Source organism: Leptonychotes weddellii, chromosome 3 (genome assembly GCF_054177405.1).
Source record: "Leptonychotes weddellii isolate Sample4059 chromosome 3, ASM5417740v2, whole genome shotgun sequence".
Classification (NCBI taxonomy): domain Eukaryota; kingdom Metazoa; phylum Chordata; class Mammalia; order Carnivora; family Phocidae; genus Leptonychotes; species Leptonychotes weddellii.
Genome location: NC_138371.1, coordinates 96,516,823 through 96,521,839, shown reverse-complemented (window position 1 = coordinate 96,521,839; position 5,017 = coordinate 96,516,823). Strand labels below are relative to the sequence as shown.

At 37.5% G+C, this 5,017-nt stretch overlaps 1 pseudogene; it reads left to right on the top strand.

The window, feature by feature from the left end:
• Positions 1 to 3,737: 3,737 nt before the first annotated feature.
• Positions 3,738 to 3,861, top strand: LOC115940411 (U4 spliceosomal RNA; annotated as a pseudogene).
• The last annotated feature ends 1,156 nt before the right edge of the window (positions 3,862 to 5,017 follow it).

The window sequence follows — 5,017 nt, the reverse complement described above, 5'->3', positions numbered from 1 at the left end:
AGTTGTGATTTATGCAGGAAAAACAGGTAAGGCAGGGTAAGCATTTTAGGATTGGCTAATTTGAATAATTTCAGCAGGCTCTCTCTCATACAATAAACAGCTAATAGAACTTAACTCAAAAGCTTGTTTTTCTATAGGATTCTACCCCCTACATTCTGCTGTTGCAACCGAAAGGACAGCATATGTTCTCTTAGCATGCAGAACATTCTCCGCCTTCCATGAGTAGTGTGTTTAGAGTGCTATTTTAAATGAAATATAGGATTCAAAGGAGTTTAAAATATGAATATCATTCACAAAGAAAATAGAGTCCATCTGGGAGACAAGGTATATATGTGACTGTTATTGTTAAGTCATCTGTTTATTTACACACTGTAGAAAAGTAAAACTGTATATGATCTTGAAGTTAGGGCTCAGAATTTCTCTTTCTTTTAGAAATATTATTAAATGATGCTTGGGGGAGTAGATAAAACTCTAGGAGCCTAAGTTATATCTAGTCTAGATAAAAGAACAAAGATTCATATATGAACAAATCATCCAACTAGAAATGGGTACTGAAGCCTGGGGATTAGAAGAGAGGACTGAAACATGGGGAGGAGAGGACATGCAAGAATCTATACTCTGAATTTGGGAAATGACAGTGAAATTTTTATTGAAGTATAATTGACATGTGGTATTATATTAGTATTAGGTACACAGTGTAGTGATTTGACAGTTATATACATTACAAAATGACCACCCTTATAAGTCTAGTTACCCTCTGTAACATACAAAATTAATACAAAATTATTGTCTATATTCCCCATGCTACACATTACATCCCATGACTAATTTATTTTATAACTAAAAGTTTGTACCTCTTGAACCTCTTCACTCATTTCACCCACCCACCAACCTCTTTTCAGGAAGCTATCAGTCTGTTCTCTCTGTCAATGTTTCTGTTCTTGTTTTGTTTTGCTTGTTTGTTTGTTTTGTTTTATATATTCCATATATAAATAAAATCATGTGCTATTTGTCTTTCTGTGTATGACTTATTTCACTTGCACAATACACTCTAAGCCCATTCATATTGTCGCAAATGCAAGATTTCATTCTTTTTTTGTGGCTGAGTAATATAACATTCCATATATATAAATGAAATATATATATATATTTATTTTCATTGGTTTTGGGGGTTTTTTTGGTAGTTCTTCTTTGTTCCTTTATTCTTCTCTTGTTCTCTTCCTTTGCAGTTTAATGACTTTCTTTAGTGTTATGTTTAGATTTCTTTCTTATTTTTTTGTGTATCTATTACAGGTTTTTGGTTTGTATTACCATGAGGTTTATATATAATATCACATACACACACATACACACATAATATAGCATAATAGCATATATAGTATAATATATAAATATATAATATATAATAACATGTAGTGTATTTAATATATATTAATATTGTATACATAATATATATAATACAATCAGTCTATTTTAAGTTGAACTACATTATAAAAGCACTGCTTTTTGGGCGCCTGGGTGGCTCAGTTGGTTAAGCGACTACCTTCAGCTCAGGTCATGATCCTGGAGTCCCTGGATGGAGTCCCGCATCGGGCTCCCTGCTCGGCAGGGAGTCTGCTTCTCCCTCTGACCCTCCCCCCTCTCATGTGCTCTCTCTCATTCTCTCTCAAATAAATAAATAAAATCTTTAAAAAAAAAAAAAGCACTGCTTTTTACTCCCCCCAGCCACATTTCATGTTTTTGATGTCATATTTTTACATCTCTTTATTTTGTATATCCCTTACTTAATTATCATAGTTATAGTTGATTTCACTATATTTGCCTTTAGCATTCATGCTAGCTATATAAGTGGTTACATCCAATACATTTACTATATATTTACTTTACCAGTGAGATTCTTTTCTTTCATATATTTTCTGGTTATATCCTTTTTTTTTTTTAAGATTTTATTAATTTATTTGTCAGAGAGAGACACAGCGAGAGAGGGAACAGAAGCAGGGGGAGTGGGAGAGGAAGAGGGAGAAGCAGGCTTCCCACCAAGCAGGGAGCCCAATGTGGGGCTCAATCCCAGGACCCTGGGATCATGACCTGAGCTGAAGGCAGACGCTTAACGACTGAGCCACCCAGGCGTCCCTGGTTATATCCTTTTCTTTGTAGCTTAAAAAAATTCCTTTAACAATTCTTATAAGGTGGGCGCCTGGGTGGCTCAGTTGGTTAAGTGATTACCTTTGGCTCAGGTCATGATCCTGGAGCCTCAGGATGGAGTCCCGCATCGGGCTCCCTGCTTGGCAGGGAGTCTGCTTCTCCCTCTGACCGTCCCCCCTCTCATGCTTTCTCTCTTTCTCTCCTTCTGTCTCTCAAATAAATAAATAAAATCTTAATTAAAAAAAACAATTATTGTAAGGCTGGTTTAATAGCAGTGAACTCTCTTTGCTCATCTGGGAAACTATCTCTCCTTCAATACTGAATGATAATATTGCTGGGTATAGTATTTTTGGTTGGATTTTTTTTTCTTTCAGCCCTTTGAATATATCATGCCATTCTTTTCTGGCCTGCAAAGTCACAACTGAAAAAATCTGCTGATAGTCTTGCAGGGTTTTCCTTGTATTAGTTATTTTTCTCTTGCTACTTATAAGTTTTTTTTTTCTTTATCTTTATCTTTTGACATTTTAATTATATGTCTTGGTGTGGATCTCTTTGGATTCATCTTGCTTAGTACTCTCTGGGCTTTCTTAAGCTAGATGTCTATTTCCTTCCTTGGGCTAAGAAACCTTTTAGCCATTATTTCTTCAAATAAGATTTCTGCCCATTTCTCTCTCTCTTCTTCTGAGACTCCTATAAAATAAATGTTAATACATTTGATGATGTCCCACCAATCCCTTAAGATATTATTGTTTATTATTATTATTATTAATTTCTTTTTCCTGTTCTATTTGGGTGGTTTCCATTACCCTGTCTTCTAGGTCACTGATCCATTCTATTGTATCACTTAGGTGCTATTGGGAACATATTTCTCTATTTCTTCATTTTGCTTGATTCTCCGTGTTTCTGTGTATTATGTGAAACAGCTATCTCTCTTTGTCTTGAAGGAATGGCTCTGTGTAAAAGATGTTCCTTATCATTTAACCTTTACATAGTGCTTGGTTGTCTTTTGTGTTCACTCTGCTTGTTTCCAACTTGTGTGGTCCAGCAACAAAATTCTCCTTAGTGATTTGAATCGGATGCTCAAAGGGAGTCCTCTATGTGGGCTGGTGTACTTGTTGGCTCTGTTGAGATTGCATGAGCAGCATAGGGAGGCAGGACTTGTCACCTGCTACATCTATCCATTGGGGCTGCATGAGTGGTGTGTGGTGGGGAAGGACACATCTCTTCACTTGCTGTGCCAGTTGGAGCAGCACAAGCAGCAGGGGGGGTGTGGATTTTCTCACTCTCCATGCCTGAAATACTGCATGAGTGGTGGGGGAGCAGGAGGATTCACCTGCTGCTGTTAGGTCATTAGAATGAAGGTCCAAAAATGGTGCCCACCAACCTCAGTGCTGGTAATGTAGAGGGGGCCCAGAAAAATGTCATCTGCCAGAGTTCTGTTCCGGGAGAGTCCCAACAGACTTCTACCCCTTTGGCAGTTTAGCAAGTGATTCTTCTTTACTTACAGCCTAGGCTCTTTTCAAACTGCTGCTTTTTGTGTTGGGTCCTGATGGAAATGGGTCTGCACACAAGCCCTTAAAGAGCAGAAACTTAGCTTTGAGCAGTGACAGTATCATAGCCAATGAGGTTTATACAAGGCATGATTATTGCTAATTGAAAGAGTAGAAACTTCATCCTCTACAGCTCTTGAATGTAATCTTCATAGCTTTCCAAAGCCAGATGTTTTGGGGACTTGTAGGAACTGAGGGTTGGAGGGCCTGGTGTGGTGTTACTCTGTAGAAGAAACTCCATTTATAGATCTGTTTGTTTTTTGAGATACTTACAAATTGTGGTTTGCTACCTCAGGGGTGGTGTTGTGGGCACAAATGTTTCTGTGCTTCTCCTACCTATCTCAATGTGGTCCTTCCATTCTTTGTTGTAGAACAGGTGTTCAGAAAGTTCTCAAGTTCTTTTTGAAGTAAATTTTCCATATATAGCTGTGTATTTGTTGTTCCACTGGAGGACTGAGCTCAGGATTTTCCTATTCCACCATCTTAAACCACCTTTAAGGGTGATTTTTTAATCATAGAAATGTCTAATATTGAATTTAAAGTTTTTTCATTACTGCAATATAATCTCTTCACATCACTAAGTTGTTTTTCTTTTTTAAGATTTTATTTATTTATTTGAGAGAGAGAGAATGAGAGACAGAAAGCATGAGAGGGAGGAGGGTCAGAGGGAGAAGCAGACTCCCCGCCGAGCAGGGAGCCCGATGTGGGACTCGATCCCGGGACTCCAGGATCATGACCTGAGCCGAAGGCAGTCGCTTAACCAACTGAGTCACCCAGGCACCCTCACATCACTAAGTTTTGAGTAGTTCAGTGGCAGTCAAAAGAAATAGCCTAACAGCAGGGCTGATTGAAAAGGGGCCATTGGGAATATAACCTTGAGTTGACACTTTAGTAATGGATTCAGCAGGAAAAAAAATAAAACAAAAAACCTCAGAATCAGAATAAACATAAAACTATAATATTGCTGGGGATATATAGAAATTAGGGACATTTCTACAGGGAATAAAATGAGAGTGTGAAGAATGCTCTATAGGCTATAACAATGGGGAAATTGACATAGGAGTTAACCTATTTCACTATAACCTTAGCAATATGTTTCACAAATTCTATAATGAATTTTGAATGTTTATCAGATAAATTAAGTTGTTCAGTTGTGTTCTGCCCTGTCAAGTTTCTCCAAAACCTAAACATTAGATGAAAGGAAATATTCAGAGTACAATATGGAATTCTAGGTCATCTCTGCAGCCCATCCTGGTTCCAGAGCTGGTCTGCAAATATCTCTATCCTTCTACACTAAAGCAAATATCAATTGCACAGAAAAT